Source organism: Sinohyriopsis cumingii, chromosome 16 (genome assembly GCF_028554795.1).
Source record: "Sinohyriopsis cumingii isolate HCF-2022 chromosome 16, ASM2855479v2, whole genome shotgun sequence".
In the NCBI taxonomy this organism is placed as follows: domain Eukaryota; kingdom Metazoa; phylum Mollusca; class Bivalvia; order Unionida; family Unionidae; genus Sinohyriopsis; species Sinohyriopsis cumingii.
The window spans coordinates 19,005,543-19,018,798 of record NC_142976.1 but is presented as its reverse complement, the minus strand read 5'-3'; the positions used below and the strand labels follow the sequence as shown (position 1 = coordinate 19,018,798).

General features: G+C 33.5%; 1 pseudogene across 3 annotated transcripts in view; it reads right to left on the bottom strand.

Annotated features, from left to right (window-relative positions):
• The window catches only part of LOC149780020 (ELAV-like protein 1 pseudogene), a 34,967-nt pseudogene extending 22,062 nt beyond the window's left edge, over positions 1-12,905 (bottom strand). Inside the window, exon 1 of one of the 3 annotated variants that reach the window (XR_016414981.1) lies at positions 12,857-12,905. The product of XR_016414981.1 is annotated as an ELAV-like protein 1 pseudogene, transcript variant X3 (transcript). Of the gene's footprint in view, positions 1-12,195; positions 12,243-12,856 lie in introns of those variants that run through there. The other 2 variants (XR_016414980.1, XR_016414978.1) reach the window with 2 other exon arrangements.
• Positions 12,906-13,256: the final 351 nt, after the last annotated feature.

Sequence of the window (13,256 nt, the reverse complement as noted above, 5' to 3'; positions counted from 1 at the left end):
TATTATAAGACAATAAGTAATAAAATTTAACTTTTTAATAAATACTTAACAATAAGACAAAATTTGATAAATAGAAATATTAAATATATAAGTTCAGAAAGTAATATATAATAAATCTTAAGATGAATTCATAAATAATTAACACAACAATACATAATACGTTTAATATTGTAATTCTAGATTGAAAGATAAATAAATAAATAACTGATTTAAATAATTAACTATAGCGTTAACTTTCTTCAATATGGTACAATACACATATACTACTCCAAGGAATAACCCCTTTTCTTTCGAAAGAAAAAAATGTCTTCTTTTTTAAAAAAAAGAAACACCCTAAAAGTAGATCTAAACATGAGATATAAGAACAAAACTGAGATTTTACTTTTGAAGCACCTACTTGTGGAAAGTAGTTTTGATTGGTTCAATTGCTTCATCGGGAGAAAACATCAATCAAAAATGAAATGGCATGAACAGATGCACACACTTTATTAAAGACAAGATGAAGAAACACCAGAAAACAAGATTTGTGAAGAAAAAAAAAAGTGCACCAATGTAGACACTGAAGACCAAAACAGTCCAAGTCCAAAAACTATAAAAATGGGTGAACATTTTTTAAATCTTGCCATAAGTTGTGCGATCTTTAATTAAATTTACTGTGCAGAAACTATTTTTGTTTCTTTTTAAACTTTCCATGACTGTGACCTTTGACCATTAGACCCCACATTTTCTATGTTGTTTTTTTCTCTTCTGATACCAAGTGCAATCAAACCCAACACTTTGGTCAAGGAACTTATTCTAGAAGAAAAGTTATTGTACAAAACCAATGATTGTAAGTCACAATGACCGTAAACTTTGGACCTCAAAATCAATAGGCTTTTTCTTTCTCCAAAGTGCAAACCATCCAAACATTCAGGTCAGAGATCATGATCTAGATCTAAAGTCATTACTGAAAACAAAAAATTCTTTCTGTCTCCAAAACATTGACCTTTAGACCCTATAGGATTTTTTCTTTTCCAAAGTGTTAAAGTGGTTGAAAACTGAAAATGTTATTTAAAAACACTGCATTTTTCAGACACATTGATGTTGTGACCTTGAATCGCAAAATCAAAATGCTTAAACTATTCTCGAAGTACAAGCCATCCACAAAGTTTAGTCCATGTCTGTTATACAGAACTGAAGCTACTGCGTGGAAGCCATTTTCCTTCTTTCCAGTCACACTTATCTTGTCCTTTCACATGTGATCCCAAAACTGAAAGGCTTCTACCTTGCCCTTTGTGCAAGCCATCCACAGAAATTTGTTCCAGGTCTGTGACATGTAAATAATGTTATCGTGCAGAAATCATTTTTCTTCTTTTATTCAATAACCTTGACCATGTGCAAGCTATGTACAAAATTTGGTAACAAAAGATTGTGGAGTATTCAAATCATGTGAAAATGAAATAGGGACCACAGACTTCGTATAATGCATGATACACTCCACCTTATGACATTCCTATAAAGACTAATACAACTTTGAAAAATTGCTTTAATAGCCAGAAAAGTCTTGTCAGGCTGTCTACTTGTGTCCATACTGATGTAAAATTAACACAGCAAGTTCAGTTATGTTAATATTATCATGCTAAATAGGTTTCTGACAGACATATGGATGAAAAGAAGCAAAACCTTCTGCTATTGCAGTGTGGTGGGGGGAGGGCATAAAAATGCATAGGGAAAATTAGTAAGTCACCTACTGCAAACAAAGCAATTATTAGATTTTACCCATTGTAGGAATTCATGTCACAGAACATTTTCCCCTGTTTAAAAAAAACTGAATGAAAAATGTTTTTACCATATCTTTCAAGAGAGTATTCACCATATCTTTCTCACAGTTTTTACCATATCTTTTAAGTCTATCAAGTATATCATCACAGGTTTTTACCATATCTTCTAAGGCAGTTTTCACCATATCTTTCAAGGCAGTGTTTACCATATCTTTCATGAACTTTTTTTTACCATATCTTTTAAGTTTTCACCATATCTTTCAAGGCAGTTTTTACCATATCTTTTAAGACAGTTTTTACCATATCTTTCTTGACAATTTGTACCATATTCATATTAAATATACCTAATCTTGATTTTAGGAATATCTTGGCTTTAGAATGAAATCTCACTGTTGCATTAAGTTTGAAAACCAACATAAAAATGGGAGTCCTGTAGATGAAGACATTTGGTCACACTGAATATGCACGATTTAGTATGGTAAAAAGTGATTAAGGACTATTAATGACTTTAATATGTTTTGAGGGGCAAGGCATTTCAAAATCTGTTACCATTTTGGTCCTTACACCATGTATTTGGACAGTATGACTTTAAACAAACACAGCAGAAGCTATATTGCAATTAATTCAAACTGTTAGGAATAACTAAATTACAGTGTGGTATATTGCTAACACAAAAAAATAATTAATAAACTGCTACCTGAACAAACAACCCTTATAATTAAATGGGCAAACAAATGCACATCTTCATACCATAGTAGTCAAGTATTCACAATGAAGTGGTCAATGTTACACATACATGAAAGTGATCTCAACTTTACAGCTGCATACTTGAGGGGACAATTCAAAACTGAATGTCAGTGTTCTGGATTTTGCAAATTTTTGGTTAAGTCTGTAATTACAATTACAATTGTTTGTAATTTAGGTGCTCTGGAATTAATTATAAAGTAGATTTTAGATTTTGCTGTGCTCTTTAACTTTTTTAAAGCCCTGTTGCCATAATACATGGTGTAATGACCAAGATGAGAACATTAACCTTCAGTGAAAAGACATCATTATTTGCAAACAATCTGTTAAAACAACATTCCTTCTCAAATGCAGTTATGGACCATTTTTTCTCTTGTAAATCACAACTATTTAAACTTATGTGGAAAAAAACTATTTAGATCATCACAATTTGCTTAGATCACTGCTATATAAAAAAATGGTGTAAAAGTAGCCATATTCCATGTTAGCAAGGTCTTTATTAAAGTGTTGCACCCTACTGTATATACTAGCAAGTCCAACTGCAAACAACATAGACCCTTATCTTCCCTTAAAATAATGCACCAGCAGATCAGGATCTACACTGTTTATTCTCCTGATTACTCCAAATAGACAAAACCTGCAAAGGTGATGAAGTCACTCAAATTTGGAAAAAATTATAAAAATAATTTATACACCAGAAGAAGTATGATTGTTCAACACAATAAATCCAAATTTAAAGTTGGATGGCCAAATTTTAACACTAAGATGGCTTGGAATGTCAGATGTATAATGTACATTGTTACCAGTAGAGCAGTGAAGCTTAAAAACTAGCAACACATTGCGGTGGCAAGGGGAAGTAATTTACACAGTTTATAGCCCTTTTTCAATGAGACAGACAAAAATAGAAGATTTTCGTCTTTTATTAGGGCTGTATTTTCAAGGCAGCAGGCTTATATCCCTAATGTTAATGTTATTGGGTAAGTATCTGAAAGAGAAATTTCTTGACAGACAGGTAATCAAGGCTTGTATTAAGGGTATTCTATCTGCTATTAAAATATATACCTGCCAGAGTTTTGATGCTTTAAACATCAACTGAGCAGGCTTTACCGCAGAACAGTTGTCCAACCAGGTAACAAGATAACCCTATATAAAATCACACATTTGCTGTGCTGCAACTTTGTTGAACTCTATCCACCTTGTAATGATCAAAATATGGGGATTTGTTAAATATCAAAGGGGGGGGGGGGGGGCTTCTGGCAGTTTGTTGTGGGAAAATGTCCCCTGGATTTGCTCAAGATGGTACACTGCATTTGAGCAGTCAAACCCACTGTATAATGCTCACATTTTGACTAGTGTTATAGTCATACTGAAAAATATGCATTAGAATTAAACACCAAGTATTGGTTCAATTTATTGATATTGCTGCTGTAAATGAAAGTTATGGTCTTAAGCCACCTGCATCAGCTGTGTGTACAAAGGCACTCAATGTCTTTCACGGGGCATTGGATAGTCAAACAAACAATCATTACAAGTAATGATAAAATTTCAAAATGGTTTTAAAAAATGCACTTCCCCTACTGTGACAAAAGACTTCTCCCAGACATCGAGTAATCTGATTTGTACAGCCTTGCTTTTACCAGTAATAATAATAGTAGTTACTATCAATATTATAACTACTATTATTATTATTTCTTGCCTTTCATTTGCAAACCCAGCATGCTAACCCCCATGGCTTAACCCTATTGGAAATAAAATATGCTTTAATATTCCAAACACAATGTAAAGTAGATTTCAAGAAAATAATTTGAAATGAGGTTATGGACCCAATGGTTCCACCCAAGAATGTACCCATAAGCAGGAGTGGTACAATGTAACAGGGAAGTAGATGTTTTATTCTTAATATGCGTAATACTGAAGCTGACTTTCTTGAAATAAACTGCTGAAGAAGAAAAAAATCATCAGAGAATCCTACCTCTTGAACTCGAATATTTTTGCATTTGATTTAAATTTGATTTAAATTGCTAAGAATTTGAACTGACCATAATTAGTGACCAGCACGCAACAATAGCCATTCCTGAATTGTGCTTTCTAGTCTAACCATGCTTTCTAGTCTATATCCAGCAGGTGCTAAACAATATTTGGAGAAACAGTAAGCATCTTAATGAGTGTAATGCCTATGAACAAAATGAAATGTAATCTGGTCACAATATTAAAAAAGTTGTGTATTCGTTTACTGTTTTTTAAATTGATTTTTTTTAGGACTAACAGTGTATATGTATAGCATCTGCATCCAGAAAACTGGAGCAACTATATATCTGGATTGACATTAGTAATCAAATCTGGGAGTGTAACTGTTTTGTCATTTTTAATACAAAGTATGAATTTCAAATAGTTTGTGATTAATGGTGTTTAGTTTGTGAATTACCATAAAATAATGCATATACTTGTAACAAAGAAAACATTTAAGATAGTTTAATATTTGTGCCATTTAGTTGCCAACATTCTTCTACATACATGTAACAGTTTTCTTCAAATAATTCAATATCAAATAATCATGCATTTTCACTATTTCTCACTTAACATGCATTAGTTTAAGCTGGTAACTATATTATTTAAGCCAGTATTTTGTGCTAAACCCCATCTTGTAAAGCCTGGAGGATACACATATTTTCTCAGTTACACAGCTAGTTCCCATACTGGATGATGCTTCACATACCACATTGGCACTGTTGATCCTGACCATCAGGGTATTGTGGGGTTTCCCAGCAGAATTAGTCTGATAAATTAATGACACACCCCCCAAACCTGTGCTGATATTAATGGACTGTTTTGAGGCCTGATGTCACCTATTCATAAAATCTACATCAGTCTATATTTTAGTCACCTTGTAGCTCCCATGTTATAGTTGGCTGAAGGACAATTTTCCCATGCTTTTTGAAACAAATATTTTTAATACTATAGAACAAAAACATTTTGGTTTACAAAATATGCATTTTAAAAATCAAACGCTCTTCCGGTTTTGAGATTCTCACATAACATCTGAATTAATTATATGACCATGTGCCACAACATGAGAGGAACCATAATGACCCTAAATCTTAGGACAATTTTTTTTAAAAGATTTATATGCATTTAAAAATTAAAAATTATACCATTCTCATTACTTATAGACTTTAATAAAAAGACAGTACTGACCAGCTCTTATTCATTTACAGAGTCAACAAACTGTATAAACTACCATGATTGTTTTCATGTCATTATTTTGCATATGCATATTTTCTGATTTTTCCAACATGAAATAAAGGTAAATAAAAGCTTCGATAATTCACGGGGCACTTCAAATTTACTGAACCACCTGTATTATACATAGTGTACAGACAGTACAAACAGTACTTACATGGTGCAAATTGTATATCCTTGTTTATTCCAAAAAAAAAAAACTAATGCAGATTAAGCTTCATTCATTTTTATAATCTCATTCTTCCAATCCCACTGAAAAAATATTTTGATTGCTATTTTATTTATTCTGATCCATGCACTCAAGAGTTACTATTTTTCAGAGATACAAGCGATCCAAAGTCACGTAAATCATATGAAATGTCAGAGATCTTTCAATTCTACAGCTCGCATAACAACCATACAGTATATTCACATAAATGATCTTCATTTTAGTTATGTGCTTCGTCTTACCATACCACAAATTTGGAACTTTCAAAACAGTATTTATGCCACCTCTGATTTTTACAGCTGGTTGTTTTGGCATTTCCTTTTATTTATAATCAAGATTTGTCTTTTGATTTCTGACAGGAGATCTGGGAATTCTTGGAACCACCAAACTGGCTTGGGCAAAGGGGATTTTTGTCTGGCAGCAATGCCGGTAACCATTTGTTACACAAAACCACATGAACTAACTGCTGTAAAATCTAATGTGGGTTGAACAGGATGAGATGTCCTGCATAATAGTAGTACTAAATTATTGGCTCCCCAAAATTATACTGGACTAGCCTTTGTCTATCATTGTCAATCAATTAAGGTATGAACACTTGATTGACTGAGTAGCATAAACAGGTACTAATTTATAGTCGCTTACATCAAAGCCATACATACCAACCCCTCCCCCCAAGAAGTATAAGCATAATTATAGCTATTATAAGTGGCAAAAAAGCACAATTTGGGCATAAGAGTGTAAACTATATATTAAGTGCCAGAATTACAGCATGTATGCAAAAGAGTGCTGCATTATATTACTCTTGTAGTCTTCTTTCAGTTTGTTGTTGTTGTTCTAGGGTTTAACGCCATTTTTCAGCACAATATAGGCTATACATAGCGACCAGTATAACTGGTGGAGGAAGAACCCTGGAAAACACAGGAAAAAACCACTGACCCACGAGAAGCTACTGGCAGGCTTTCCCACGTACCCACGCTAGCTTAGCCTTGGACTCAAACCCATGCAGACAGAGGTGAGATGGCAGTGATCTGGAAGGTTAGCGCCTTAGACCAATCAGGGCCCCATCACAGATTGTAAAGCAGTGTTGATTTATCACTCTATCTGATCTGACATGTTTTGAAGTTTGAAACAATCCATCTGATTTAACATTTTCCATCATATAACATCCACAGCTCACACCGTAAAACATTTCACTTAACATCTGGTGCCATTTTCTTTAAAAAATATAGTCTGGTTCACTAGCTAATAATGTTATCAATAAAATGAATTGGTTAGGCAAAGTTCACATTTGAAGAAACCTGTCTGTTTTCTTGTAAATGTGGTCATATAAAGTAGCTTTAAACAGCAAATAAGGAAGGCATGCTATTCTTATGCAGCAGTCACCTTTTTAAGAATATTCTCAAATTTATATGAGTGGAATTAAAGAGTTGATAATAAAATGACAAAAACAACTTTTTATTGTTTTATAGTCATTTTTAATGTAGCAAAAAGCACAATCCATATGCAGTCTCACAAAAAACATAATTTGCTGAAAAAAGCATAACGATTATGCCAAAAGCATAATGGTTGGCATGTATGCAAAGCGAACTGCATCTGATTATTTAAGGTATTACAATAATTTTCAAAGCATTATTTCTGAAACTTCTTTTTTGAATTTTGGAGGTATCTTTAAAGTTTGGCACAATTGTTCCTATAATTTGAATTCAATGGATGCACTTCATTTAGTCAAGTCAAAATCTTCAGTGTATATGCGGTGACACCATGATGTAAACACGCTAACTAAATGTAAGCAGTAAACCAAACGCTGTTGTTGTTCCTTCTTGTCATACTGAGAGCACAGTTTTAATGAGTTAGCTATGTGCAATTTGAAAGCAAAATAAAAACAATTACTGTGCATTGACAAAATATTCTAATGCAATAATACTTAATCAAACAATAATAAACTGAGGACAAAAAATACAGGTTACTGTTGTAAATGCTTACAGCAAAATGCTAATGCTCAACTCATCATTGGTAAAATTATACACATCTGAACTGGGTAGAAATAATATGGAAGCCGAGGAAAATTAAATATATGTACTGAATTTTCAAACAAATCATATCAATTGACAACATTCCCATATAATAATTCATGACGATAGTCCCTTAACAAACATGATCACTTTTTTTTATATAAAAATGTCATTAAAATGGAGAAAAGAAATTAATTAGTAGAAACAAATAAATGGTGAAGATTTCCAAAAGATTTGTAGTACATGATTTTTTTAAAAATATGATGTCCCAACATTTATAGGCTATAAAAAAAATAACTTTAAAAAATAACTGACCTTACGCCAGAAGAGAGATTTCTCTGCCTACCGAATCACGTGACATGACAAGCAGTTAACCTCTGACAAACACTGCTTTTAACAAAGAAATCTGCTTCAGTTTCATTGATAAGTTTGTTACAAAGGATTGCTGTTATTCTTAAAAATGTAAAATTACTAAGCTGCATAAATTATATATATCAGCAGATAATATTTATATTTGTATTTCAAGATCATATTGAAATTACGTTTTATTTCAGTCAATCATGAAAATCAGTTTTAAAGTTACTTGGGAAATAATTGCTGTAAAGGAAATTCACTCCAAAATATGCTAATGTATTTAGTATTCAGTCGTATCTTCATTATGTTTAGCTGATTTCTGTTTATGCTGCCCAAGAGATACCGGTAAATGAATTAAAAATATATAACTAACTCATAAATAGTGTATAGAAGTATACTGTCATATGTAATAATTATTAAGTTCTGAGCGTGAAATGGAGTTTCTATCAATGATGAGTGTAAACACATGCTTAATATATTAAAAGAAAAAATAGCTGCAACCATTGTATTTGTATTTCTACATTATATTAATTACACTTTTCATCCCACCCCTTCTTTAGCTCCATGATGAAGGTAAACAACCACTAAAGTATTTGAAAAATTGAGATGGTGAAACATTACTCCTGGGACAAACCAAAATTGAAGACTAGATTTTAAAACTATGAAATAATCACTGAGGTTCAGAGCTTCCAAACGCTAAACAAATATACCCATTAAAATCCGAAGATAGCGAGTTCTCGATCCACAATCTAGACACATTCATTTTTACCTTTTTTTTTAATTTCTATTATATTTTGTCTTCAAATTATAGATGGGACTTGCTTTTTAATACTTTTCTTGCATAAAATGTAATAATTGCTATAAACTCTTCCCTTGTTCAGCAGACTAAAGTTTTTATCCCTCTAAGTTTCATCTAGGTTTCGGTAAAAGGATAAATCTAATTCATCCATTCAGACGTACTAGATATCAACTGTTAGAATTACAGCGACTCCTTTTTACCATGATTGATCGAAAAATCAACTAATTATTGCAAAATATTTGAAAATTTATGACAACCAATTTATTATCACGACAGTCAGCTTGTCGGAGGAAAATGGCAAACGTAAACAATGCAAGGAAGTGTGTCAAATTTACATTTGCTGATTGGTTAATCAAACAGTGTGATTGACAAGTAGTGACAAGTCAATTTAGGGTGTCCCAAGATTTGAAAGTGTCCCAAGACCTACAGTGATTATGGTATCACTTCAAGAAAAAAAGGTGAACAGAATTTCCAGTATACCAAGGGTTTTTTCCCCAATGGTATGTATCACAGCACCTTTTCACTGATCTTTGGTAATTTCTGTCAGTAAATAATGCACAGAAATTCCACCATTATGAATTTGAGTAATAGTAATGTTATTTCACATCTTTTATAAAATAGTTGCATTTGCCACAAATTAATTTTGATTACAAATATATTTATGATCCTTTAAGCACAACTTTGACACATGTCACACGTGCCAAAATGGTGGCCGAATGGGATGTTGTGACAATTTTTGGATTAAATAAAAAATGTAATTTTTATCTATTTACTACTGTACGCTGATGTCAGAAGAACATGTACATGTATCCTGTTTTAATGTTATGTAATTTCTCAAATGCCATAAATATCTTCTCAATCACAGTGTTTTATGTTTACTGTCCCTCTCTCATAAATATATTGCCCGGGTGTTGGCATCTTGCTCAAAGTTTCCTTGCCTATTATATCAATAGTCTAGCCAGTCAATTGTCAGCTTTAGTGTCAACACTTCCTACTTCTATCAGCAAACTCTCATGTCAACACAATGTCTATCACAGGGTATCAGCAATAATCTCATTATTATATGGTTCAACGCCATTTCTCAGCACAAGAAAGGCTATACATTGTGGCCAGTATAAATGGTAGAGGAAGAACCCAGGAAAACCCCGGTAAGAACCACCAACACACGAGAAGTTACAGGCAAGCCTTCTTATGTACCACACTGGCTGAGCCCAAGACTCGAACCCACGCAGACAGAAGTGCAATGGCAGTGATAAGTAATGGTGAGCGCTTAGGCAACTTGGCCACTCTGGTCCCCTTCAGATATAAGGTAAGCTTAATCATCCCATTTTAGTTGCATTTTTTTTGTTATTACAAGTTACAACAATTTAGATACATACAGCAAATTCATATAGTACTCTTCTTACCAATAAGTCACGCACAATGGGGTCAAAAAAGTAAATCACTCTACAAGCGAGGGCACGAGTTATTGAGGAACTTCGGAAAAAATGTAGATGTGGGGTGCCATCCCGGCTAGACATCAAGAAGACTAGAAGATAAAAAAGGGGTGGTGGGGTGGTGGTGGTAGTGGCACAATTTCATGGCTGAATACTTGTTTTATAATCATATTGGGAATAATTATCAATAAAAAGCGTTTTTTTCTAATGGAATTGCTTACTTTTCAGTACCCATTACTGAAATAATCCATATTAAATGCTTACATGCCTCATATGACTTTTACTTGAATATGAGCACAGGTTACCGCTCCGGTGGTCTAGTGGTTAGAGCATCTGGCTCGGATGCAGGAGGTCGTGGGTTCGATCTCCGGCCAAGTCATACCAAAGACAGCATTAAGCGGTTGGTGTTAGGACTGGTTGGCCCGGTGTCAGGATAATGTGACTGGGTGGGACATCATGCTACATGTCTGCGGCATGATGCCCCAGAGCTAGACATCACTTAATACTAATATTAGTACCCTTACTCGTACCTCGTGGACAGGGTACTAACATAAGCATATATGTGTTAATGGAGCAACCCGGGTGCGATTCACGCCCAGTGCTCTTTTAACCTAATAATAACACGTTAAACATACTCCTTGCATATACTCCAATAAATTGAGTAGTCCTCTTATTTAATACTGGAAGTATTGAAAATCATTGTAGAAATAGTTGTAAAATCTCGTTTACCTTTTTTAGCCGATATTTTCGTTTAGATCGTCCGCCATATTATTTCAAATAATGATTACTTCAGTTCTCAGCCTCGTTTGTTTGTGTGCCATATAAGGACATTGATGCCTTATTTGGAAACATAAACAAATCGTAGTAAACATTTGGTGCCGTTTGAGTCCGAAATTCTGCGCACTAAAAGTAAATACTGTTATCAGCAACACTGAAATTCCACCAAGAAGCAATTATTCGCCACTTGAGTGATAATAACATAGCGTAGAATACCTAAATATGGTCTGGCAAGCCTTACGTAGAAAAGGGGTCATGGCGAGAGTCTCACATTATCTGTCATGGAGGACAGGGTGAGGTTAGTGTAACCATGCCAATTTATTTTATCGTGTAAGGGCTTAATAAATTCAAAATAAGCCAAACTTCTTTCACAACATGATTATACTTATGTAGTAGATTTCTACACTATTTGTTTTTCTGACTTTAGTGATGATTTTTTTTTGCTCCATTACATGATATGGGATCAGATCGTAGCCTCAACCACAACAAATCAAGCTGAGGCTATAACACTGTAGCTAGACATCACTATAAACTGCCAAACTGAAGACATAGCAATATGACTGAAAAATTGTTAAAGCTACATTTAAAAAAATCCAAATCACTCAGCACAGGTTTGGGGAAACAATGCCACATGAATTTGCTCTGTGCATGCCTCTAGAGGTGGTGGGCTCCATGGAACCCACAGCTAGCAAAGCTAATTGGAACCAACAGCTAGCAAAGCTAATGCACTGGTATCATAGCCAAATTTAAAAACATGAATTCTGTGGATGCAAGTTTAGACATGCATGAAAAGTAACTGTTACAGGATATTGGGAATTACTATTTAAAAAAAATTACAAATTTTTATTAAATCTTAAAACAATACCTGACGTATGCTCATGCTACTCCAAGTCTTCTGACTTGACCACTTGGCCATGAATTCTGGACCATTCTTTGTCACGAATAAATACATGAACACAAGAACAACAAAAAAAGTCACAATAAAAGAACAAAAAAAGTCACAATAAACCTAAACAGACCCTGGAGGGGGGCAATTTAATGGATTTACAAATATGCGAGTTGAACAAAGAATGATGGGAATAAATGCAGTCTTAAAATGTATATATGAAGAGTTTCAACAACAAAAAAAATGACACATCGAGCAGTCTACCAAAAACTTCTTTCGTCGAAAACAAATGTCCATTGTATTGATCGCGTGTGTTAAGGAAATTTTAGGGCCTTGATTGTAAAAATGCTCAAGAAAATTAGCATAATTTTTAATTCAAGCTCGAATGCCATGCATAATGTTTTTTTATATTTTTTATGTTTCTAGTCAAAACTGTCACCAATAAAATTGACGTATTCCAAACACGTGCCTCGAAATCAGCCTAAATGATTCAAAGCTAAACCCATAAAGCATGTTATTTTTATATAGCAATAAAAAGGTAAAGAAAAACAGAATTTTATCATTCGTTTTTTTATCACCAGATATAGTAACTACATCTTATTTTTGCAACTACGTTTGGTGAAATGAAATGAATGCATACCCAAGATGGCGGGCGCCGGTGGAAGAGACAGACGTCATGAGCATAATTCTGGATTGAGAGCATAGTCTGGAACGATGGGAGCGAAAAGAACTTTCAATACGAGTTTATCAGGTTTCAGCACGTTGATTTGGAATTTTAGTTTTTCATAGTATAAACAAAAATTATCTTGTTCTCAAAAAATGAAACGTTTAAACGTGCAATGCAATATTGTTTTACATCCAAAGTTTGCATATTTAAAAGTTGGAACTTGGAGGACTGGAAATGAATATGGCGAGGTATGTGAATGTATAAAAAATGCATCGTTTATGCAGAATGTTAATTCTCTTTTTACAAATGCATATGTATTTCTAGCTTGCAATTTAACTTGAACAACAAAAATACAGATTTGTATCAGCCAAAG